The sequence below is a fragment of the Hippopotamus amphibius genome, chromosome X, assembly GCF_030028045.1.
Source record: "Hippopotamus amphibius kiboko isolate mHipAmp2 chromosome X, mHipAmp2.hap2, whole genome shotgun sequence".
NCBI classification, from domain to species: domain Eukaryota; kingdom Metazoa; phylum Chordata; class Mammalia; order Artiodactyla; family Hippopotamidae; genus Hippopotamus; species Hippopotamus amphibius.
The window spans coordinates 115267611-115286563 of record NC_080203.1 but is presented as its reverse complement, the minus strand read 5'-3'; the positions used below and the strand labels follow the sequence as shown (position 1 = coordinate 115286563).

Genomic DNA, 18953 nt, shown 5'->3' with positions numbered 1-18953 from the left:
CGGACCAAATCGACACTTCTCCTGATAATTCCCAAGAATTGTCTTTCTTGGTTATTGATCTGCCATTACCAGTTTTCTTCCTTCTTGCTTTCCCAGCAGGCACAGTGTCCCAGTACTGCAGCAAATACTGCAGGGTCCTGAGGATTGTGCCAGCGGCCTTCTGAACGTGCTACAAACGTGCTTGACTGGCAAGTAAGGAATCAAGACCATCCGATGCCAGGATGGATAAATTCATTCACAAGTAAACTATTATTACAGTTCTTGGACTTTAAACTCATTGATTTGAATGGCTTGGACTCCAAAGTGAAATCTTCATCTTGCAAAATCTGTGCTTGGTATCTTTGAATGATCCAAGAGAGATTCAGTTTAATCTTCTGTATTAGTTTCCTCTTGCTGCTGTAACAATTTACCACAAACATAGTGGCTTAAAACAACACAAATTTATTACCTTGAAGTTCTGGAGGTCAGAAGTCTGAAATGGATCTCAGTGGGCTAAAGTTAATGTATCAGTAAGACTGCATTTCTTCTGGAGCCTCTAGAGGAGGCTTTTTGCAGCTTCTAGGGCTGCCCGCATTACTTGGCTCACAGCCCTCTTCCGTCTCAAAAACAGCAATTGCACCACTCCAGCCTCTGCTTCAGTAGTCACATCTTCTCCAACTCTCCTGCCTGCCTCTCTCTTGAAAAGACTCCTGTGATGACACTGGGCCCACCTGGGTAATCCGACGCGTTCCCATCACAAGATCTTTAACCTGTCTGTAACATCCCTTTTGCCATGTAAAGTAACACATTTCCCAGGTTCTGGGAATTAGGATGTAGACATCTTGGTGGGGTGGAGGGGGCATTATTGTGCCTACCACACCTTCCTTAGCATGAGCTAGACCTGGTATCTCATCTCCAGATATTTGAACGATACATTGCCCGTAATTTTAATACTTAGTAAGTTATGAAACCGTACTCTGTGTCAGGCACAGGCACTATACCAGGTTTGCAGGAAAGAATCCGTGATTAGAGAGGTTAAGTAATTTGCCCGACGTCATGGAGCCGGTTCATGGCCGAGCTGAGTTTCAAACTCAGGTCTGTTGGACCTCAAAGCGCCTGTTCACGATATGCTGCCCCTGCAGCTCACTGCCCATGCTCTGCTTGGTTTGCTCTCTCTGCATAGCCTTCTTGTTGAAAGCTTTTCATTTAGTTTGACATTAAATGATACAACCTAGCTAGCTAAAGCCTTTTATTAAGCCCCTATAAATCTCATATTTGACTCATTCAGTAGGTGCCAGTGGAGGATGTCATCCTGAAACACTCATTCAAGTTGATGTCTCTATATGCTCTAATAAATTTTCCAAAAAATAGCATCAAATGGGCTCTTCCTCTACCATACAATCAGAAGTGGACTCACCAGGTTATCGTCTCTGTGAGTGAAATGTAAATCTCCTAATAATTTCAGGTGTTGCTGGTGAAAATTGATCTTTCCAAAGGCTCCCAAGTATGTCAGATATCTTATTCATGAAAAAAAGAGAGCCTAACACTTTAGGGGTGTTAGTTCATGCCTTAACAAAGTTTTTCATTGTCTCTGCTTCCCTCCTCAAGGTTCTCAGCCTTGGTTGTACATTAGAATCACCGTGGGAAGGGGGGGGGGTGACTTTCAAACCCCGAGGCTACATTCCCACTCCCTAGATATTCTGGCCTAATTGACCTGGGGCACAGTATCAGAACTTTTAAAATTACAAAACCAAAAAAGAGAGTTGAGAACCACTATGGTGAGGCAGAGATGATGAGACACTTTACTAAGACCTGGGTTTTGACCCTCAAACTACTAGGCTCTGTTTTTTTCCAAAGAATCTCTATTTTGTTTGCATTGAAAGAAATAAGCCCTGTTAGCGTATGTGTCCCAAGAAACTGGCTATGTAAAAACCTTCATTATGTCTAAAAGCAATCATTTTAAACCTAGTCTACTTAAGTGCCAGATGAGAGGTGATGTTGAATGACTCACTAATGGTGCTTGAGAAGCCGATCCTTGCTACAAGAAGAAATTCTCTTGAGTAAGCAAGTAAGCAAGCATGGAATAAGCATTTTCAAAGAAAAATAATCCTTTCTTTCTGCAAAATAGCCTGGATAACCTCACCACATCATTCAACCATAAGAACTTAAAAGGAGCAAAACCATTAGCATGAAACCATGGCAGTCCCTAGCACATATAATACCACCATTGCACAAAACATTTCTGGAGTAATTTCTTTTGAAATTTCCATCATGGCAGCTTTATAAGGCCACTTATGAAAAGCAGTTTATATTGGAATTTTTGAATCCAAAGAGGTATTAATCAGATTCATCATTCACCTATCAAACTATCAATTAATTGACTTTTGGTTGTTTCAAAAATATCAGAAATAACCCTCATTGATGACTGTGCCCTCTGATGATGCCCCATAAGAACAGAGCGGGGGTGGGGGCTTCCTAGGTGGCGCAGTGGTTAAGAATCTGCCTGCCAATGCAGGGGACACGGGTTCGATCCCTGCTCCAGGAAGATCCCACATGCCGTGGAGCAACCAAGCCCGTGCACCACAACTATTGAGCCCATGTGCCGCAACCACTGAAGCCCATGCACCTCAAGCCCGTGCTCTGCAACAAGAGAAGCCAAGGCAATGAGGAGCCCACGAACCACAACGAAGAGTAGCCCCCACTCACCGCAACTAAAGGAAGCCCACTCACAGCAACAAAGACCCAATACAGCCAATAAATAAATTTATTACAAAAAAAAAAGAACAGAGGGGTGGTCTACTCTGGCGAAAAATTCCTGAAGGACTAGGGATCTTAAGTGAGGAAGGCAACTCAAAGCTAGGCTCTGAAGTCAATTCTTGTAGAGCAGAGGTCCTCAAACTTTAATGTGCATAAAAATCACCTGGAGAACTTGTTAAACTGCTGTTTGCTGGGCCCCATTCCCAGAGATTCTAATTCAGCAGGCCAGGGCAGGCCCATCAATTTGAAGTTCCATCAACTCAAAGGTGTTGGCTGAGGACCACACTTTAAGTAACACTATTGTAGAGCAAAACTCTGAAGATAAAAGTACTCATGTGAACATGTAAGTTCTATTATCTGTTTTTTAAAAGGATAGAAATTATTGAAAGGACTCAGCAGTCAACTTGGAGAGACTCCTGCCAACCAAAGATGAAAAGGTCAGCATCCAAAGGGTAAAAACTGCAATGGATTGAAATCCACCAAATATGTCTAAATCCATGAATTCCTGATACTACCAAAAAAGAAAAGAAAAGAAAATTCCCAAACCAACCCCAACACTCAGCTGTCTGCGTTGGAAGATGCAAGGGAACAAATGCATTATTTTAAAACCTGGAAACTACAGGGAAACAATTAAGTATGTATCTTACCTTTCCTCTACAAACTGTACCTCTGAGTGAGCAAATAGTGAGGAAGGAGAGTGTATCACCATAGAATGAGTAATGAAGAAGGTATGAAGGTAATGAAGAAAGCAATGAGTGAGACTAGCCCTCTATTATAATGCCAAGTGAATGAATGGATCTAGGCATTGAGCATCAACAATTGCTAACATGACAAAAAGACAACCCCAAATGATATATACTCTGATAGAAGTACATGAACCACCTATGAGGTAGTTTGCCAAGTAAACAGAACCTGGCTGTGACCACACCTCTTGACCCAAGACCAATTTACGGGAAATAGAGAAGGGATAAAGAGTATGTTAACGGTACAGGGATGCAATCAGTAAAATCCAGATTGTGGGACGCTCTATAGGACAAACCTAGTTTCTAGTGATACAATCCAAAAATTGAAAGAGGCAATGCTCTGGGCGGTCCTGCAGCGCTGTCTCTTGCGTCCCTCGCGCCAGCCTCCAATCACCCTCCAACCTTTTTTTCAGTCGCCACCTTCAGAACCAGCCCCTCACCTGTCCTCGGCCACCAGGACCACCAACACCATTTTTTTGAGCTTAACTCCTTATTAGGGATCAACCACGAGCTCCCAGATTCGGCAGAATGATTCCACCGGGGTGGAGACCACCGACAACCGCCTGGGCAACACGCATCTGCGGGCCTCCCGCACCTACCTGTCCCTGGGCTCCTGTTTCCACCACCGCGACGTGGCTCTGGAGGGCCTGGGCCGCTTTTTCTGCGAACTGGCCGAGGAGGAGCGCGAGGGCCCTGAGCGTCTCTTGAAAACGCAAACCCAGCGCGGCGGCCGCGCCCTCTTCCAGGACGAGCAGAAGCGTCTCAGGACGCGCGGGGGGAAACCCGGGACGCCGTGGAAGCCGCCGTGCTCGGGAGAAGAGCCTGAACCGGGCCCTGGGGGACCTGCATTCTCCGGCTCTGCCGGCGCAGACCCCCGCCTCTGCCACGTCCTGGAGAGCCGCCTCCCAGGTGAGCAGGTGCAACTCATCCAGAAGATGGGCGACCACCTGCCCAACCCCCGCAGGCCCGCTGCTCCCCAGGCGGGGCTGGGCCGGTCCCTATTCCACAGGCTCACCCTCCAGCACGACTAGCGGCCTCCGGAGCCCAGCGGCCCTTGAGGAGGCCCTCACTGCAGCCCTTAGGCAGCTTTTTAACCACCCTGGAGTCCTCTCCCAAGCCTTGGACCAAATGGAAACAAACAAAAAAAAAAGAAAAAAAAAGAAAGAAAGAAAAAGAAAGAAATCTAAATGAGATCTAGAAGACAGCAATCAATTGCAATATATAGACTATATTTTTAGGATCCTAATTCAAAACACTGTAAAAAAAATTAGTGTTTATGAAACAGAAATTTGAACAGTTTTTGGATGCTATAAAAGAATTATTATTAATTTGTTTAGGTATGAAAATATTGTGTTTATGTTTTTAAAAACTTTAGAAATACACACTGAAGTATTTGCAGATGAATGATTTCATGTGGGTGTGAGGAGTGGATAGGGCTCTAGATGAGTAGTTCTCAAGTGGGTGCAATTTTGCCCCCCAAGGTACTTTAGCAAAGTCTGGAGACATTTTTTTTGAAGATTTTTTTTTCGATGTGGAACATTTTTTTTTTGTCTTTATTGAATTTGTTACAATATTGCTTCTATTTTATGTTTTGTTTTCTTGGCCTCGAGGCATGTGGGATCTTAGCTCCCTGACCAGGGATCGAACTCACACCCCCTGCATTGGAAGGCAAAGTGTCAACCACTGGACCACCAGGGAAGTCCCTGGAGACATTTTTGGTTGTTGCATTTTGGGGGGTGATGCTCCAGGTATCTAGCAGGTGGAGGCCAGGGATGCTGCTAAACATCCTACAATACACAGGAACAGCCCTCCGTTGTGGGGGAATGGCTCTACCCCAGCACCCTAATGACCTTGAACTGCAGCTCATCTGTTGGCAGAATGCCCTGTGATCTTCCTGGAACATGAGAGGTAGGAGGCCTGTTAGGAGCCACTCTGAACCCATCTCCCCACTCCTTCCCTATGTCCTCTGAGAGGCTGTCATGAGACAGTTTCTGATCCCCTCCTTGGTTCTACTGAAGTAGGAAGCTTCCTGCCCTGTGCCCCTCACTGAAGAGCTAAAGACTAGAAAACCAATTAGTTGCCATTTGCAATGCTCTCCTCAGCAATGGGAGTTGAGGTCATCTGGCCCCTTTTGTTTCTGTGTTGTCCTTTTCGGTGTGTGGGACAAGGATTACAGGAAGCTGGCTACCTTCCTTTCATGGCTATGTAAGTAATAAACTCTGATACCAAAAGCGACTCAATGTTCTTTTACCAGCTGAATCAGTCAGACCTTGACTTTGTTCTTGCCTTGTCTTGTGTGTGGACTGGACATACACGTAAAAAATAATTATCCAGCCCAAAATGTCCATAATGGAAATGTTGAGAAGCTCTAGATGAAATAATATTGGCCATGAGTTGATCATTGTTGACACTAGGTGAGGTGTACACGAACCCCACAAATGGGAAGGGACTGTTTTGTCTAATTTTATATGTTTGAAACTGTCCATAATAAAAGTATTTTTTTCCTCAGCTCTTTATTGGAGTATAATTGTTTTACATTGTTGTGCAATTTCTGCTGTACAACAAAGTGAATCGGCTGTATTTACACATATATCCTCACATCTCCTCCCTCTTGAGCCTCCCTCCCCTCCTCCCTATCCCACCCCTCTAGGTCATCACCAAGCATCAAGTTGATCTCCCTGTGTTATGCAGCTGCTTCCTACTAGCTAAAAGTATTTTTTGAAAAGATAAAAATTGGTCACTGTTTGGCTGTGCCAAGTCTTAGTTGCAACACGCGGGATCTTCATTGCGACATGCAGGATCTTTTAGTTGCAGCATGTGGGATCTAGTTCCCTGAACAAGGACCGAACCTGGGTCCCCTGCATTGGGAGCATGGAGTCTTAACCACTGGACCACCAGGGAAGTCCCCTGGTCACTGCTTTATTAGCTGTCTAGCATTTTAAGTGGCTATACTGAGGCAATGTGTATAAATGTACACAATTTGCCATCAGACTTCTAGCTCCACTGCTAAATTACAAAGTGTTCTTCAGCAAATTAACATCTTTTGGCCTCGGTTTCCTCACCAATAAAATAAAGGCTAATGATGTCCCTGAGGATTTTGTAGGGAATAAATATAAAGTGTTTAGCTGAGTGCCTTAAATACTTTTATTAGAACTTCTTCCTTTGTTCTTTTTTTGTCTGCTACTTTTCAACACAGAAATGCAAAGAGCCCTTCTTGTCATCTGGACAAGTAATTTTGACCCAGTCAATTTCTTTTCAAATTACTTCCTGGAAAATGTAGATGGCCTGGTACATCGAACAGCAAACCCTAGAGGGATCTAGGGAATGAGGGGTGAGAAGAAATGCATTGTAGTTAACTCAGTAGTTTTCAGTCCAGGGTGATTGTGCCCCACAAGGGATATTTAACAATGTCTAGAGACATTTTGGGTTGTCACAACCTGGGTGGAGGGGTGCTACGGGCATCTACTGGTTAGAGATCAGGGATGCTGCTAAACATCCTATGTATATGCACAGGATTGCTCCACACAACAAAGAATTATCTGGCCCAAAATACTAGTAGTACCAAGGCTGAGAAACCCTGGGCTAATGTAACTAAAACTCCTTGATGAAGCTTTTCCTAGATAATTAACTTTGCCTTTCTTTGTTCCTCTTACCCGACACATACACATTATTAAAGGCATGCTCAGGAGAAATCATTCAAAATGTGATTACTCTACCTCTGTGGCCCTAATTTGTTATTCATTTCTTTATGAGAAAAAAAATCTGAGTAGTCTTTTGATTTTATTGCCATTGAGTTTCAAATAGCAAACTTGTAGCATGCACTGATTACCTTCTTAATTAATAGACTGTGAAGGCAGGGCATCACTTTATTAACTAGTGGGAAGGATGTACCATCTCCAACAGCTTGGTAGTCTTTATTCCCAACTGTTATGCCAACGGAGGAGGATTGGAATGAAGAGGTTTCAGACACTGCTCCCCAAACAGATGTATTTCTCTTGTTAAAATTGCCCAGCTCAGTTTAGATGACACCTGCCTACCATGTCATTTTTTTTAATAAATTTATTTATTTTTTATTGGTTGCATTGGGTCTTTGTTGCTGTGCGCAGGCTTTCTCTAGTTGCAGAGAGCGGGAGCTACTCTTTATTGTGGTGTGCAGGCTTCTCAGTGCGGTGGCTTCTCTTGTTGCAGAGCACAGGCTCTAGGCACACAGGCTTCAGTAGTTGTGGCACATGGGCTCAGTAGTTGTGGCTTGCAGGCTCTAGAGAGCAGGCTCAGTAGTTATGGTGCACGGGCTTAGGTGCTCCGTGGTATGTGGGATCATCCCGGCCCAGGGATCGAACCTGTGTCCCCTGCATTGGCAGGTGGATTCTTAACCACTGGGCTACCAGGGACGCCCCCTACCATGTCATTATTAAACAGAAAACCTGATAGTTAATTCCTCTCCCCACTCCATCCCCTTTCTAAACTCAGAATACTCGAGGTCAAGACCATCGTACCACAGGCACTTCAGGAAAGAGTTATGTAAATGGTGGTAACTGTATTCAACTGCAAACAATGGTAAGGCTATTTCTGTGAGATGTGTGTTTTGGGGGGTGCGGACTAGGGTAAAAATGTTTGAGAAGATAAAAAGTTGGGAAAAATCTGTACAGGTGGTGGAATGGCTTAAGGATCTCTGATGCGGTCCCTATTTCTTTATTTCTCCCTCACCCCACCCCATCTGTTCTATGAAAACTGCCTCACCCCACAGCCCAGGGAATTGGGTTAGGACACCGGATTAAGAAAGCCAATAGAGACACAGATGTAGAGAACAAACATATGGACATCAAGTGGGGAAGGGGGGGGGTGGTTTGGGGGGGTTGGGGGGATGAATTGGGAGATTGGGATTGCCATATATATACATTACTAACAAGAAAAAAAATCAGATTGTATACTTTAAACATATGCAGTTTATTGTATGTCAATTATATCTCAATAAAAGTTCTTAAAAAAAAAAAAGAAAGAAAGAAAGCCAAGCCATGGCCTATTCAGTGGTTTCTCAGATCCTCAGTTTCCCTCTTTCAGGAATTAGAACTAAGAGGTGGAGACTGGGGACTTCCCTGGTGGTCCAGTGGTTAAGACTCTGGGCTTCCTCTGCAAGGGGCGCATGTTCAATTCCTGGTCTAAGATCCCACATGCCATGCTGTGCAGCCAAAAGAAAAAAAAAGAGAGAGAGCGAGATGGAGACTGAGTGGGTCAGGAGGTGAATTGTGGGCAGAGCAGTAGAGTAAGTATGTCCCCAGATGACCCCTCCTGAAGGCTTCTCAGGCTGCTCTGGTTCCTGTCCTTGTTGAGGCCTGCCTTTCAGCTTTCTGTGACTTCTCTCAGACAGCCCTTTGCATTCCTCCCTACTGAAAAAGCTACCTGAGTGGGTGCTGTTCCTTACTGTCCAACGGTCTATGTCTGAGACAGAAGTGTTCACAACCCCGCCAAGAGATGACACTAACATGAGAAATGAAGCCAACAGCTGTCTAACAGGGAAAGGCCAGTTAGCAGTCATTTGAGCTTCTTGCCTAGGAGGGTCAAGGGATGACACTTGGCCCGAGAGCCGCTCACAGTAAATTCCCTTTCTCAGAAATCCTATAAGCAGTTCTAGATATACCACACTTCTGATACTTTCATATACAGTCTTACAACTCATTTTGTGTTATTATATTGAATTATTGTTTACCACATCATGTCACCTAATTCTCATCTGTAAGCTTGATATTCATCTTTCATTTTGTCAGTTAACTCACCAACGAGACTTGGGAAGATCAGTTCATATCCCCAGGGTCCATCCACTTTCTCACATCGTCCTCAGTCCACTGAGACGGACTTCTGCCTCCACCACTCCACTAAAACTGTTATGTTTCCATGTGTTTCTTAGATGCACAGAAGGATCTTTTAGAGTAGTGGTTCTTGCTTAGGAGAGATTTTGTGTCCCCCTCCCCTACCCCCCACCCCCCGCAAGGTGATTTTGCAGTGTCTGTTTTGATTGTCACAAATTGGAGAGTGCTACTGGCATCTGGTGGGCAGAGACCAGGGATGCTGCCAAACATCCTACAATGCACAGGAAAACCCCACACAACAAAGAATTATCCATCCCTGAATGTCAATAGTGTCAAAGTTGAGAAACCTTGTTTTAGGGCAAAGACAGGTCTTTGAGAAATATAGCACAATGCAAAATGGGCAAAGAATTTGAATAGACATTTCTCCAAAGAAGATACACAAATGGCCAGTGAACACATTTAAAAATGCTGAACACCTTAGCCATTAGGGAAATGCAAATCAAAACCACAATGAGATACCACTTCACAACCACTAGAATGGCTATAATTTTTTTAATTGAAAATAACAATTATTGGTAAGTATATGAAGAAATTGGAACCCTCACACATTGCTGGTGGGAATGTAAAATGGTGCAGCCTCTTTGGAAAGCAGTTTAGAAGTTCCTCAATATGTTAAAAGTAGAGTTACTATTTGAACTAGCAATTCCACTCCGAGTATATACCCAAGAGAATTGAAAACATGTCAAGAAAATAACTTGTACACGAATGTCATGGCAGCATTTTTCACAATAACCAAGAAGTGGAAACAACCCAAATGTCCACTGCCTGATGAATGGGGAAACAAATTGTGGAATATCCATACAATGGAATATTATTTGACCACACACAAAAAAGAATAGAGTACTGATATATGCTACACCATGACTGAACCTTGAAAACATATGCTAGGTGAAAGAAGCCAGACACAAAAAACCACATATTGTATGATTTCGTTTACATGAAGTGTCCAGCACAGGTAAATCCATAGCACAGGGTGTAGATTAGTGGTTGCCTCGTGCTGGGAGTATTGGGAGGGAAGAGAGAGTGACTGCTAATAAGTACTGAGTTTCTTTAGGGGGATGATGAAAGTATTCTAAAATTACTTTGTGTTGGTGGTTGCATAACCCTGTGAATATACTAAAAAAATATTGACTTATATACTTTTATTTTTTTAAATTTTATTGGACTATAGTTGATTTACAACATTGTGTTAGTTTCAGGTGTACAGCTTGACTTATATACTTTAAAATGTGAATTATATCTTTAAAAGAATGTCTCTTTCAATCTCCAGAGTGCCTACCCCAAAGTAGGTGCTCATTAAATAAGGCAGTACACCTGAGGCATGGAAGACAAAAAGATTTCTTTCCTGCTCTGATTACTAATATAGTAGCATTTTATGCCCTAAAAGTAACAGTAGTGATTCCCTCAAATAACCTCCAAGTTAAGCAACTTGCAGAATTAATCAATGCTCTCCATTTCCCTTAAGAGTCCTAAGAGCACTCTGAATGCTTCTAAGTAGGTAAGCTACTCTTGAGAATTCATGGATTCTTTTGTTCCTACCAGTTGAGTCATACATTTTCCAAGAGTTAGCTGAATTTTTCCCCAAATCTGTTTATGCCCATTTTACTTGTGATTGTAATGATATAATTTAATTAAATGTTATATAAACTGATAAAATGATGGGGGGAAAAGAGGCTTTTTTTTAAAGAAACTAAGTTGTTTTAGGGAAAAAAAGATACAGTCATGTGACTTTTTAAAATTGCTGTTGAATTAGGTGAGAACAAGACTACTGTAAAAGATAGGGGACAAAATCACCCCAATCTAGGATTCTGTACTCAGAGTGTTTTGAAAGTATCTTGAGTTTTCAATTCATTTAGAATTAACCAAAAATGGAAACCAGAGACATTGCATATATGTATGCCTAACGAAGAAGAAAACACAGAATTCTAATCAGTGGCCCGATTAAAGGGTTGACAAATTAATAATATATTTATTTTAAATTTAAATATAATGTTTAGTGTATGTATCATTTCAAAAAACAAGTCTCCATTATAAACATTTTATTTTTCAATGAATTGACCTACTGGTCTGCATTGTATAGGGTAAGAAGACTTCTGTGCTTGCTGCTGATTACAATTCTCTCCTACCTTGTATAATGGAGAAAACCCTACAAAACTCTTTTATTGATGCTCCGTTTTTGTCTTGAATTCCTTGCGTGATATTTAAGAAAGTCCTTCAATTGCCATCCTAAGGAAAAGTGTAGTGGCCACATGGAAAAGAATTTATGGGGCAGATTTGTGTACAAGTCTTACCCATCTCTCTCAGGGGCTGATCCAACTCTGCCCATCTCTGGGGAAGCTGAGGAAGAGTTGTAGAGAGTGAGTCTGCATCTCTGGTATCTCTAAGCAGGTCCCACCTGGACTTCAGATATCACAAACCTTTAGCAACCCTAGGAGTCTGGCAAGATTTGCGGTGGAGAGTCTTGTAAACAGTGATCACATCTTTGTTGCTGGTGTTAATGATAATGTCAATCAATTTAGAGGCTGGAGTCAAGTTGAAGTTGGTTCACCCAACACTGATCTGTGTCTCAAAGGCTGGGTTGAAACTCATTCATTCTCCTAGATGACCTTAGAGATGACCTTAGATGGACAAACTCAGGACTCTCCCTGGGCAAGGAGGATATAGAATAAACAGCGATTTAAATTCCTTTCACTCATTCAACAAACATTTTCTAAGTATCTACAGTATGACAGGAGCCAAGTATCGAAGATGAATGTGATAGTCTCCACTCTCAAAGAATATATAGAGCAAAAGTATATATGTAGCGCAAACTGTTTTTTTTTTTTTTTTTTTGGCCATGCTACACAGCTTGTGGGATCTCAGTTCCCTGACCAGGCAGCAGCAAACCCCTGTCCCCTGCAGTGGAAGCTCAGAGTGCTAGCCACTGGACAGCCAGTGAATTCCCCTTTTTTTTTTAAAGGGCAAACTCTTAAAGATTAAATTTTTTTTTAGTAAATATGATGGTTCTGTTAAAAATTCTAATCATACCGGTCTTTGCTTTCAAAAGAATTATTTAAATGCTTCTATATTTTTTATTTCTGTCTTAATGGAATGAGGAAGGTAGATTTGAAACAGATATTTTTCCTTTTTTTTCCCCTTTTTGTCCTGGGCCATACTTTCGAATTTTTAAAATTCCTTTTCTCTTTCTGCATGTGTGTGTGTGTGCGCGTGCACGTGTGTGTGTGTGTGTGTGTGTGTGTGTGAGAGAGAGAGAGAGAGAGAGAGAGAAAGAGAGAGAGAGGATTTGTAGCTCTTGGAAAGACAAAGAGAACTTTTAAAATGTCCTAATACCTGGGGCAAGATTGAAAGAAAGAGAATGTTTTCATATTATGAGGTCTCGTGAGAATGGGGCAAGGTTAATTTTACACCAGTGCTTGTATATTCTTTCCTCCAAGGTATTTGAGAGCTGGCTCCAAATCCCTTAGAATAGAGGACAAAAATAAGAGAAAGCAGTAAGATTCCTTTTCTTCCCATAGGTCCCAGCACTGGGGATACCAAGGGAACCCCAGTTTTCATACACTCCCAAGTCCACCCTCTTACTCCCATCTTTGCATGCTAATTGAGCCATTTTGGTAAGCCAGTGAGAGTTCCCAGATGCTTGATAGTCGAGGCTTGCTTTAGAGGACCACAGTGGGTGGGGCTCTACAGTTTAGGCAGAGACATTAGTGTCTTCTAGAGACTCGGATTTAGTTTGATCAGGAATGGAGCATGGTGCTCTACCTGTCAACTTTCAGAGTTCGAAAAATCAGCAGAGCCGCCTAGGGATGTGATGAACCTGCTAATTGGGTTCCGAGGACATGTGACCCTTGGATCAGTCTACCATGCTGTTTCCAAAGGAGACAAGGACTGTTGAGTTAGCTGAAGCCTGTGTCGATAAATGCCTGTTCCTGTAATATTAGCATTCATGTGCAGGAATTATAGAGGAATGAGAAGAAAAAGGCCTAATTGCTTTTTGGAACAAAAAGTAAAAATGTAATATCTACTTTCCTTTTAAGTGGCTTTTAAAAATGCTCAGATAGTTGTGGTGCTTTTCTTTTGGGCACATTTGTGAAAGTTTTCAAAGGGTCCTGACTCTGCCACAGATACTATATAGGAGCTGGCAAAGACTTCATGACAAAGCGATCTCTTTCTAGCCTTTCCTGAACAGGAGATTGGCTCCCACAAGTGGCAGGAAAAAACATGCTCAGATGTCGAAACTTCAGAAATTTGGAGGGTTATAAATTGTTTACTTTCCTCCAAATAAAGACTAAATAGTCAACGTACACTTATATAGTTTCTATCGTTTTTTCTTTCTTCTCTTACAGCCTACACACTATACATTTCCTTTAAAGAATATAAGAAAGTGACAAGTCATATTCTTTGAAACTTACTGCTAAGTTGAGGAATTGAGTTTTATTTTTGCTAAAAAGGCATTGACGTTTGGTTTGATCAAGACAAGCAAGTTGTAAGAAACCACCTCAGCTAAAGATTTAGGAATGCAAATGCCATTCTTCTCTAAATAAATCAAAATTCTCTTCTTCTATCCTGATACCTAGAACCTTTACCTGGCAAAGGTGCTCCACATAATATTTAGGGATTGATGGACCTAACCCATGACTGGTGCCTGGGGAAGCAGCTGTCCCTGCGGAAGGAGATGGCAGATTTCATTTCCAAATCCTCGGGCTGGATAGTACTCCCCACCCCACCCCACCTCTCATCTGAGCGCCCAGAAAACATCTCTCTCACAAACAGGAAGCCTTATCTCACCATGAAGACTTTACAGCAAAGACTGGTAAAGGGAAAAGAAGAAACGAGAGAGTTTTCATTGTGATCCATGAATTCTTTGTAGAAAATCAGAGTCGACTCCAATGGGTGGTATCTTGAAAGAACTGTCTTTGTCTGTCAAACAACAGATTTTCATGGAAGCCCTGCTATGTGCTAGGCTCTATGAGGAACTCACAGGAGTACTCCTGCCAGAGAGTACTGGGATATAGTGGAAGAAGCAAGGGCTTTAGAATTAGATCTTGAGCTACTAAAAATTTCAGTGTGAAAGTATTTTATGCTACCGATTACTTTATGATCCAAAGGAAGAGAGGAAGGTAAATCAGTACTAGAAAATGATTTTACATAGAATTTAGGAATAGCAGAAGGGCTGCTAGAAACAAATAGGCTAACCACATTATTTCCTATCAGGGCACTTTAGGGGATCCCAGTTTTAATGAATAAATAAAAACGATGTGTAGTTATCATATCAATTGCTTGTATCTAAGTGAGTGCTTCTGGAGTTATCCGATGGTGCTTAAAAATCTTTGGTCTCTAAAGTGTCTAATGTCTCCTTGACTCTTATCTATATTATTAATTTTCAGATCGAGGTTAACTTGGTGCTATGCAAATGAAGAAACTTCACATGAATGAGATTTCACACTAAAATTTTAAATCCATATCACTTGTAACAGAATCCATATCACTTGAGGAAGTGTGTCAACATATCTAAAAGAGACATGGCTTAAAGCAGAGTTATTCAATAGAACTTTCTGCAATGATGGAATATCCTGTATCTGCAGTGTCCAAATAAGGTAGCCACTAACCATGTGTGACTATTGAGCACTTGAAATGTGGCTAGTGCGAGTGAGGAACTAAACTTTACATTTTAATTAATTTTAATTAATTAACACTTAAATTTAGACAGTCATATGTGGTTAGTGGCTACCTTATTTGATGGTGCAGGTTTAAAGAAAAAGTGAAACTGGATTCCAAGAATCTGAATTTCAGCCCTCTCCTTACTACCTTGGACAATTTACTTAACCTCTGTGAGCCTCAATTTTCACTTGAAAATGAGAATATAAATAATATCTACCTCATAGCATTTGGGGTAAAAGGAATTGAGATAATGTTCAGGCATTCTACTATTTCTAAAATAAGTGCCAATCAGTACTAAAGTTAAATATGTGGAAAGTGAATAACCAACTCTTTCAAATAAAGGGCCTTTCCATTCTTGGAGAGATTAAAAATACAACTGACCGTTGAGCAACATGGGTTTCAACTGTGCAGGTACACTTACTATTTTCAATAGTAAATACTACAGTACTACACCATCCGTGGTTGGTTGTACCAGAGGGCAGACTAAGTTATACTCGGATTTGCGACTGCACGGAGGGTCGGCCCCCTAACCTCTGCATTGTTCAAGGGTCAACTGTACTATTAAGTTCATAATTATCCTCAGCATCCAGATACAATATTTAATGACAATGCTTATAACTATTAGCTGGTAAGCAGCACCATTAGCAATCGCCAGAAATGGTCAGGTGTCGTGTCAGCTTGGGGGTATCAATGCATAGTGCCCAAAAGGGCTGGCAGTCAGAAAGTTAAATTTACAGAAATTGAGGTCAGCTTCTGTATGAAAAGTACACTGAGAACTGAAAAGGGTGATTACAATGTTAATGCAAGTGGCAGGGCAAGAATAAAGATGCGGATGTAGAGAACGGACTTGAGGACACGGGGTGGGGGGGCGAAAGGGAAGCTGGGACAAAGTGAGAGAGTAGCATAGACATATATACACTACCAAATGTAAAACAGACAGCTAGTGGGAAGCTGCTGCATAACATAACACAGGGAGATCAACAGATGATAGGTGATGACTTAGAGGGCTGGGATAGGGAGGGTGGGAAGGAGTCGCGGGAGGGAGGGGATATGGGGATATATGTATAAATACAGCTGATTCACTTTGTTGTACAGCAGAAACTGGCACAAGAGTATAAAGCAATCATACTCCAATAAAGAGCTAAAGAATGTTAATGCAATCACTTCTTTATTATTGTTACAATTAATAACATAATTCATCTTGCTTGCCCAAGGAGGTTAAATAAACCCATTCCATTTAATTGGGAGAAACTGAGGCACAAATTAGTAGAATAGGCTAGTGGTTAGGAGTTTAAGCACTTTTGTTGGATATAATCACGTGAAATAAGGTATGTAAAGTAGTTGGTAGGGCATGCCACCTACTAAAAACTAAAAATGTCAGCTACTATTATGATAATAAGTGACGCTATTAGGAGATCCATGAGATTAGAAGCCTTTGGCTATTTTTCAATTCACAAAAGTTATGGGAGTACAGAGTGATATTTGCACAGATTGAATTCTACATAACTGTACATAGAAAGATCAAATCAATTTTCCATATCTGGACCAGTCAAGAACTGAATCTAATTGTTTTGATACTACTTCAAATCTATTTTTGGAATGAGGTATGACTGAGTTAATGAATGACTAAAATGCCTCCTGAGTCCCCCATTAACTCAATAAAATGAGCTGGTAAAACTCATGAGTCTTCAATATACAAATTTCTCCAAATCTGAGATAATATGGAGGCAGAGTGGGAGGGGACCGATTGGGGGAAATGATCTACCAGTCATGTAGCTCAAGTGCCCGGTGGATATGGACCCAGATCACTTTCTGAAGCATGGTGCTTTAACCAGCCATCCACAGTCACTCCCAGGGCCATGGGAAAGTTTTGAAGGAGTGCTGGGACAGGAAAGAGCAGAGCCAGTGTCCTAAGGCCTGAGAAACCACTCCCTGGGGAGTGGTGTGAAACCAGCTTTACTATGAAGCAGAGAGATTACATCATCGCTGGTTCTAATCTCTTCTTCACATCATCCGGAATCCTTACTAATTTGTCCCACCACCTAAACTTTTTCCATCTACAACTCTTTTGGGTTAACAAGGCTCCACTAAGATGCACATTCCGCTAGGCATCTCCCCCAAAATAAAAGACCATAGTAGGTAGTCTCACTTATATGATAGTTACACTGCAAGGAATTCAGAAATGGATGTCCTAATCAGGATTTTGTAACTTTTCTAATAGGAAAGTTTCTCATTTTGTAGGATAAATGAACATTTTGTTAAAATATTTCTCCAGCACCCTCAAGCTCCCACAGCATCATTCTTGGCCTTGAACTATCTACATTTACTCAAACTGATTTGACCTTTTTAAAAAATTTTTATTTTTTTAATTGAAGTATAGTTGATTTACAATGTTGTGCTAGTTTCAAATGTACAGCAAAGTGATTCAGTTATACATACACACACACATATATTATTTTTCTGATTCTTTTCCCTTATAGATTATTACAAGATATAGTCGTTGAATGTAGTTCCCTGTGCTATACAGTAGGTCCTTGTTGTTTTCCTATTTTATATATAGTAGTGTGTATCTGTTTGACCTTTTTATTTAGGAAGAGAATTTGTTCCTGTCATCTAACTCTATCTAGGGTGCTTGCATCCTCAGTCAGAGGATAAAGAACCATTAGCCACAGTTTTTCTTTTTTATCAGCTTAAGATGGAAGTGATAATATTTCTGTCTTTTGGCCGCGCTGCACGGCTGTGGGATCCTAGATCCCCGACCAGGGACTGAACCCAGGCCCTCGGCAGTGAGAGCACGGAGCCCCAACCACTGGCCCGCCAGGGCATTCCCTGTATTTCTCTTTTCAGTGTGACGCTATTCATTATCATGCATCCTTACACTCACAGATACATAGAACTTTACTTTTTGAACCTACTTTGATCATCAAAAGAGGCACAAATCAATAAGAAAGCGTGTACATTACCTTGCGCCAGAACTGGGGGGTGCAATTGTCCCTGGTGTCCTCTTTCATGGTGCAGTCCTGGTGACCCACCATGTCTGCTCCTGATCTGCTTTCCCTCTTTTTCAGAACCCTCACTTCCCTTTGGAGTTCTTTTGAGGCACAGGGTGAAAATTTTCTTTCTGAGGATTTACGGGAGCACTTGACCAAAGGTTAAGCTTCACGACAAGCTCGGAGGAGCTAGTTGTGTCGCGGTGCTTGAATAAGCAGAGATCCAAGTTGCCGGGCGCTCTTGCTTTATTTACCACAAGCCTCCTGTTGTCCCCTCGGGGCTGTTGTTCATTGACAATTGCTGTGCTCTGGGCTGCGCGATGATGGCCTGTTGTGTGGGGACAGGCAGGTTGTGGTGAAAAAGGCCATTGTTTCCTCTACCCCATCCCTCACTGGAGCTATGGCAACAAATTCCGTTGGTGAATTAACTATGTCATTGTGTGCCGGCTCAATTGATTATGCTCCTGGAATGACAAACATTTTCTTTCTTTTTATCAAGATTAAAAAGTGGTCAAGACCTTGAAGTGTTAATATACAACTCAGCACTTTTTTAAAATACAAGAATAAAGAGAAAGAAACTACATTTCTTAAACGGACTTTGATTCTAATAAACATTTTCTTTCTTTCGAGTAGCTCTTCTGAGCATTTTAACAATGTGGAATCTTCACAATATGTGTTAAGGTCATTTCCCCTCAGAAAGAATTTTTTTCAGAGAAAGCCTCAAGCACATGCATAAAGAGTTCTTTCTAAATCTGGCTGCAGCAAAGTACTGTGGGAACTTTGGCAGCTGACTGTTAACATGAGTATCACAATTCACTTCAGAAAACCTGCTGTCCGTCTGAATTCACCTAAGCCATGTAAAGATTTCCTATGTCCCATCCTGGCAGGAATACTCTTAATCGCTTTCTTACGTATTCCATCTTCCAGATGGTAAAACTTTCTCTGATCAGCCGAAGGAT

General features: G+C 41.7%; 1 non-coding gene and 1 pseudogene across 1 annotated transcript; both read left to right on the top strand.

The window, feature by feature from the left end:
- The first annotated feature begins 1035 nt into the window (after positions 1 to 1035).
- Positions 1036 to 4510, top strand: LOC130841573 (ferritin light chain-like; annotated as a pseudogene).
- Positions 4511 to 13402: 8892 nt separating this feature from the next.
- Positions 13403 to 13551, top strand: LOC130842774 (small nucleolar RNA SNORA12). Its single transcript, XR_009050567.1, has one exon. It is a non-coding gene; the product is annotated as a small nucleolar RNA SNORA12 (small nucleolar RNA).
- The last annotated feature ends 5402 nt before the right edge of the window (positions 13552 to 18953 follow it).